Raw genomic sequence first — 7,901 nt, 5'->3', positions numbered from 1 at the left:
GATGGAGAGGGGAGAGTCAAGGGTGTTGGGTGGTGCTGCATCACCAGGGGAGATTCAGAAATAGAGAGGGGAATGTCAGGGGTGTCGGGTGGACTATGCTGGACCGGTGGGGAGAGTCAGGGATGGAGAGGGGAGAGTCGGGGTCGTCGGATGGTCCGCGCGGGGTCACTGGGGCAGACTCAGGGGTGGTCAGGGAAGATGCCGACAGTCCATTCATTCGTTCATTCAATCGTATTTATTGAGCACCTACTGTGTGCAAAGCACTATGCTCCCTACCATGAGGTAAGCTGTACAGGAGGACAACCCGCACACGCTTCTGCCAACCACCTAGGTGCTTCTGATGGAAACAGGGTCCTGGCCGGATGGACCAGACAACTGTCCCAGGGGGCCATTCATCCCTGGGTGATGTCCTTACTCTCCCGTGAGGCGAGACTTTTAAACAGCATGGCCTTTCTAATGAAATGGGATTAAACCCTCAGCGTTTATCTTGTTACTCGGTCTGACTTCCTGGCTGAGAAGGTGGAACACCCCATCTCTCCTTTGAGCGCTTGTAAAAAGCTTCAGCCCTTCCAGGGGAAATCGGAAGTCTCCCGTGAGGGGATCGGAGGGATCGATCAATCCGTCCATCGTTGGTATTTACCGAGTGCTTACTATGTGCAGAATCCTTTAGTGCGTGCTTGGGGGAGGACAGCAAGGTGGGTAGACACGAACTTGCCCTCAAGGAGCTCATCATCTATGACTCACTTAGTCCCTGCGTGCCCAGATTCTCCCCCAGCGACCCAGCAAGCGGTTAGAATGGGGGAACTAGGTAGCCACGGTGGTTTTTGGAGCAAATGATTAGAAATCATGCGAGAAGCAGCATGGCGTAGAGCCAGAGGGACCTGGGTTCTAATTCCCACTCCACCACTTGTCTGCTGTGTGACCTTGGGCAAATCACTTCACTTCTCTGGGCCTCAGCAACGGCGTCTGTCAGATGGGGATTGAGATTACGAGCTCCATGCGAAACAGGGACTGTGTCCAACCCGATCGGCTTGTATCTGCCCCAGCGTTTAGTACGTTGCCTGGCACATAGTAAGCGATTGGAGAAGCAGTGTGGCTCAGTGGAAAGAGCAACGGGCTTTGGAGTCAGAGGTCATGGGTTCGAATCCCAGCTCTGCCACTTGTCAGCTGGGTGACTGTGGGCAAGTCACTTCACTTCTCTGTGCCTCAGTTACCTCATCTGTAAAATGGGGATTAAGACTGTGAGCCCCACGTGGGACAACCTGATTCCCCTGTGTCTACCCCAGCGCTTAGAACGGTGCTCTGCACGTAGTAAGCGCTTAACAAATACCAACATTATTATCATCATCATTATTATTAACAAATACCAAGATTATCAAATTGGAAGATGAGATAATACTTCCATCTAGTGGACACCTGCGTCTACTGCCCTCAACCCCCACCACCTGCAGGGCTGCAGATTTAACCGCTTTAGACTTTAATCGTTTTCTTCCGGTTTACAGTTAAGACGGAAGAAATTTACTTTATTAATAATAATAATGTTAGTATTTGTTAAGCGCTTACTATGTGTCGAGCACTGTTCTAAGCGCTGGGGTAAATACAGGGTAATCAGGTCCCACGCGGGGCTCACAGTCTCAATCCCCATTTTCCAGATAAGGTAACTGAGGCACAGAGAGGTTAAGTGACTTGCCCAAAGTCACACAGCTGACAAGCGGTGGAGCCGGGATTAGAACCCATGACCTCTGACTCCTAAGACTTTGCTCCTTCCACTGAGCCACGCTGCTTCTCTGAACCCCGCTGCTTCTCTTTAGTCTCTTGTTTTTAAGCTTTTCTTGATTCTGTCAGTGCTTAAGTGGCCCCCTCCCAAACACGGGCCAGCTGTGGGATGGGGGCAACCGTCCGCTGAGCAGAGCAGGGGGAAGAGGGTAAAGTCTGGGGTCTGGGGGAGAGGGGAGTCAGGGTGCGCCTCGGCGAAGGAGGTGGCCACGTTCGATGGGCAGAGATCAATCAATTAAAGGTACTTATTGAGTGCTTACTGTGTAAAGAGCACTGTACTAAGTGCTTGGGAGAAACAGCATGGTATTGTGAATAGAGCCCAAGCCTGAGAGTCAGGAGGCCAAGGGTTCTAGAAGCAGCGTGGCTCAGTGGAAAGAGCCCGGGCTTGGGAGTCAGAGGTCATGAGTTCGAATCCCGGCTCTGCCACTTGTCAGCTGGGTGACTGTGGACAAGTCACTTCACTTCTCTGTGCCTCAGTTCCCTCATCTGTAAAATGGGGATTAACTGTGAGCCTCACGTGGGACGACCCGATTCCCCTGTATCTACCCCAGCGCTTAGAACAGTGCTCGGCACATAGTAAGCGCTTAACAAATACCAACATTATTATTATTATTATTCTAATTCCACCTCTGATACGTGTCTGCAGTGTGACCTTGGGCAAGTCACTTCACATCTCTGGGCCTCAGTTACCTCAGCTGTGAAATGGGGATTGGAGCCGTGAGCCCCACGTCGGACAGGGTCTGTGTCCGACCCGATTTGCTTGTATCCACCCCAGTGCTTAGTACGGTACCTAACAGATACCACAGTTATTATTATTACTATTGTTATGGTACAACACGGTTGGTACACACATTCGTTTTTAGAGAAACATTCCTTTGTTGACAAAGATGTTCATTTCCAAGATCTTTCCCTCCCCTCTCTCCTCTATTTATCTGTTGGGTGACCTTGGACAAGTCTCTTCACTTCTCTGTGCCTGTTACCTCATCTGTTTAATGAGGAGTAATCAGTCAATCATTCAGTCATATTCATTGAGTGTTTACTATGTGCGGAGCAATAATAATAATAATAATAATGTTGGTATATGTTAAGCGCTTACTGTGTGCCGAGCACTGTTCTAAGCGCTGGGGTAGACACAGGGGAATCAGGTTGTCCCACGTGGGGCTCACACTCTTAATCCCCATTTTACAGATGAGATACCTGAGGCACAGAGAAGTGAAGTGACTTGCCCAAAGTCACACAGCTGACAAGTGGCAGAGCACTGTTCTAAGTGCTTGGGAGAATACAGTGCAACAGTATAACAGAGTTGATAGTCACATTCTCTGTCCACAGCGAACTTACAGTAAAGAGGGGGAGAAAGTCTGTGAGCCCCCGTGGGACAGGGACTGTCTACCCCAGAGCACAGTACAGTTCGTGGCACATAGTAAGCGCTTAACAAATATCATGAAAAAAAGACAGGAGGAGGAACACCACCAGGAACTTGCCTGGAGTCAGGAAGGAGATCAGCCTCCTGACTTCCGATGCTCTTTTCTCTGCCACGTGTCTGGCTCTAGAGGCCGGCATCTCTCGGTTTTCAGTCAGTCATATTTATAGAGCACTTACTTTGTGCAGAGTACTGTACTAAGCACTTTGGAGAGTACACGATAACAATAAGCAGACACATTCCCTTACCGTAATGAGCTTACAGTCTAGAGGGGGAAAGTGGCAGCCAGGTGGCTGTGCCTCTCCTCTCTGCACCTTGATTTGGGCAGGCACACTGAGACTTTTTCACTTCCAAAAAACAGGGGCCAAGAAGCCGCAAGGGTGGTGGAATGCAGTGTGTATCAATCTGCTTCTTCACCTTTGCACCTGGATTTGCACCCTTCGTTTCTCCCGCTCAGCCCTAATTTATTTATTTATATTAATGTCGTTCTCCCCCTCTGGACTGTAAGCTCCTTGTGGCAGGGAACGTGTCTACTAACTCCTTTACTAATTATGGTATCTGTGAAGCCCTTCCTATGTGTCAGGCACTGCATTAAGCAATGGGGTGGATACAAGCAAACTGGGTTGGACACAGTCCCACGTGGGGCTCACGGTCTCGCTCCCCATTTTACAGATGAGTTAACTGAGGCTCAGAGAAGTGAAATCGCTTGCCCAAGGTCACACAGAAGATAAATGGCAGAGGCGGGACTAGAACCCATAACCTTCTGCCTCCCAGGCCTGCACTCTATCCACTATGATAGAGGCCAACTCCCGTTGTTGGGTAGGGACTGCGTCTATCTGTTGCCGAATTGTACGTTCCAAGCGCTTAGTAGAGTGCTCTGCACATAGTAAGTGCTCAGTAATTACGATCGACTGAATGAACGAATATTATACTTTCCCAAGCGCTCAGTAGAGTGCTCTGCACACAGTAAGCACTCAATAAATACCACTGATGGATTTATTGAATGACTATAAGCTCCCTTCTGTGCTGTAGACTTGCTATGGCCAGGGAAGGCGTCTGCTAATTCCATCGCATTGTACTCTCCCAAGCGCTTCGTATAGTACTCTAAATATAGTAAGTGCTCAATAAATACCATTGATCGATCGATTGATTGGTTGGTTTTTCCAAGAGGCATGTCACGTTCAAAAGGCCATTAGGTGTCAGCAGAGTATTAAGCTGAGAATATGTAGGCAGGCAGTGTGGGCCCGACACCTGAAGATTATTTTTTTTATGGTATTTATTAAGCGCTTGTTATGGGCCAGACACTGTATTATGCGCTGGGGTAGATACAAGCTAATCAGGTTGGACGTAGTCCTTGTCCCACAGAGGGGGCTCACAGTCTTAATCCTCATTTTACAGATGAAGCCCAGAGAAGTTAAGTGACTTGCCCACTTTGTGAATTAGTACTGAATTACAACCTGATTTAAAGGATAATTTGAAGAAAAAGAAATGTGTTTTCTTTTTTTCCTTTGGGTTGGTAGTCACAGCATTTTATTCTGGCCTGGTCCTGGCGTGAGAGGAAAGTCTTTGAAGTTTTGTTTTGAGAGCTGAGTTGGAGCAGGACTGAAGCAGTAGACTTCATTCACTCAGTCATTAGGTGGCATTTATTGAGCGCTTACTGTGTGCAGAGCACTGTACTAAGAACTTCGGAGAGTACGATATAAGAATAAACAGACACATTCCCTTCCTGGGCCAGCCAGCGAGGCGCAGAGCATGGACGAGCAGAGAAGCATCGTGGCCTAGTGGATAGAGCACGGGCCTGGGAATCAGAAGGTCATGGGTTCTAATCCGGGCTACTCCCCTTCTCTGCTGTGTGACCTTGGGCAAATCACTTTAATTCTCTGTGCCTTAGATACCTCATCTGTAAAATGGGGATTAAAAGTGGGAGCCACATGTGGGACAATCTGATTACCCTGTATCTGCCCCAGAGCTTAGAACAGTGCCTAGCACATAGTGAGTGCTTAACAAATAATAAATACCATAATTATTATAAAGTATGTCGTGGAGCCAAGTGGATGGGGGGGACTGGGAGTCAGGACACCCAAGTTCTAGTTCCAGCTCTACCCCTGCCTTGCTTTGCGATTTTAGGTGAATCACTGCCCCTCTCTGGGCCGTGATTTCCTCCCTCCCTCTTAGACCGTGAGCCACGTGTGGGACAATGAAACTATCCCATCTCATTATCTTGCATCTGCAGCAGCATCTGGCAATCAATCAATCAATGGTGTTCATTGAGTGCTTATTGTGTGAGGAGCACTGTACTTGCACGAAGGAAGCATTTAATAAATGTCATCATCATTATAATTATCCTGTCTTGCTACTTTCCTACCCCAACCCAGCCCACACACCTCGCTCATCTAATGCCAACCTTCTCACTATACCTCGATCTCATCCATCTCACCGCCGACCTGTCGCCTACATCCTGCCTCTGACTTGGAATTTCCTCACTCCTCATATTCAACAGACAATGACTCCCCCCTGCCTTTCAAAGCCTCATTGAAGGCATGTCCTCCAGGAGGCCTTCCCTGATAAACCCCTCTTTTCCTCCTCTTCTCCCACTCACTTCTGCTTCACTCTGTCTTGCTCCCTTTATTCAGCTCCTCTCCCGGGCCCACAGTGCTTATGTCCATATCTGTTATTCCTTCCTTCCTTCCTTCCTTCCTTCCTTCCTTCCTTCCTTCCTTCCTTCCTTCCTTCCTTCCTTCCTTCCTTCCTTCCTTCCTTCCTTCCTTCCTTCCTTCCTTCCTTCCTTCCTTCCTTCTTTCCTTCCTTCCTTCCTTCCTTCCTTCCTTCCCTCCCTCCCTCCCTCCTTTTAATGTCTGTCTCGCCCTTTAAACTGTACGCTAGTTGTGGGCAGGGAATGTCTCTATTACAGTGTTATTTTGTACTCTCCCAAGCACTTAGTTTACTGTTCTGCACACAGTAAGCAATCAGTAAATACGTTTGACTGACCGACTGTCTTTCAGTTTCCAAACCGTCTCCCAGATGTGCCAAGTTAAGGCAGCAGCCAGTAAAGGTCTGCTCCTCTTCCTCAGAGTCTTCCTCGGATCCAAGAAAACAATGTCTTGGTGGCTCAATTTCCGACTACCAACCCCTGGGGGTTTTTATAGAGCACTTTTATTTTCCAAAATGCTCTCACACCACTTTTGTTTTGTAACACAAAGCACTCACATCATTGGTCCTCACAAATCCCCGGGAGGTGCAGAAAGACTAAGATTTTCTTTTCCCCATTTTACAGGTGAGGACCCAGAGAGGGCAAGTGATTTGGCCAAGGTCACTCAGGGGCAGAGCTGGGATTGGAACTCTGGTCTCCTGACTTGCAGGCCTGCTCCGGCTTCCCTAGGCCTGACTGTGTCCCTTCTGCATCCCTAGAGAAGCAGCGTGCCCTAGTGGAAAGAGCACAGGCCTGAGAGTCAGAGGATCTGGGTTCTAATTCCGACTCTGCCATTTGCCTGCTGTGTGACCTTGAGTCACCTCACTTCCTCTGTGCCTCAATTCCCTCATCTAAAAGAGGATGAATATTGGTTTTCCTTCCTACCTAGACTGTGAGCCCCATACGAGACCTGATTATCTCGTATCTGTCCCAGCACTTACAACAGCGCCTGACACACAGTAAGTGCTTAACAAACACCATTATTATTATTACTATTCACATTGGGATTAACTTCAATCAATCAATTATATTTATTGCTTACTGTACTAAGCGTTTGGGAGAGTACAATACAACACTGTGACAGAGGCATTCTCTGCCCCCAGTGAACTTACAGCTTAGAAAGGGAGACGGATATTAATATAAATAAATAAATTATGGTTATGTACATAAGTGCTGTGGGGCTGGGAGCAGGGATGAATAAAGGGAGTAAGGGTGATGCAGAAGGGCATGAAAGGAAAGGAAAAGAGGGTTTAGTCAGGGAAGGCTCTGGAGGAAGGAAATGTGCCTTCAATAAGGCTTTGAATTGAGGAGAGTCTGTCAGATTTGAAAGAGACAGGGGGTTCAAGACCTGAGGCAGGATGTGGTGAGAGGCAGGGAGTGAGATAGACGAGATCAAGGTATAGTGAGTAGATTAGCGTTAGAGGAGCAAAGTGTGCGGGCTGCGTTGTTGCAGCAGAGTAGCGAGGTGAGGTAGGATGGGGAAAGGGGATCGAGTGTTTTAAAGCCGATGGTAAGGAGTTTCTGTTTGATGCCGAGGAGGATGGGCAACCACTGGAGGTTCTTGAGGAGTGGGGAACATGGCCTGAACAATTCTGGAGAAATTGATCCAGGCAGAAGAGTGACGTAATAACTGAAACGAGGAGAGACGGGAGGCAGGGAGGTCAGCAAGGAGGCACGGAGGAGGTAATCAAGGCAGGATAGGATAAGTGCTTGGATTAACTTGTTAGCATTTTGGTCGGAGAGGAAAAGACGGATTTTAGCTATTTAGCTATGTCGTTCAACTGACAGGATTTAGTGATAGGTTGAATATGTGGGTTGAATGGGAGAGAGGAGTCAAGAATAACTTGTTTCTACCCCAGTGTTTAGAATAGTGCTTGACAGAGTAAGCCCTCGCAAATACTAATATATTTGTTAAACATTTACTATGTTCCCAGCACTGTACTAAGCCCTTGGGTAAGTACAGTATCAGCAGATTGGACACAGTCCCTCTTCTGAATGGAGCTCACAGACTAAAAT

The sequence above is a fragment of the Ornithorhynchus anatinus genome, chromosome 8, assembly GCF_004115215.2.
Source record: "Ornithorhynchus anatinus isolate Pmale09 chromosome 8, mOrnAna1.pri.v4, whole genome shotgun sequence".
Lineage (NCBI taxonomy): Eukaryota > Metazoa > Chordata > Mammalia > Monotremata > Ornithorhynchidae > Ornithorhynchus > Ornithorhynchus anatinus.
This window is presented reverse-complemented; position numbering follows the sequence as displayed.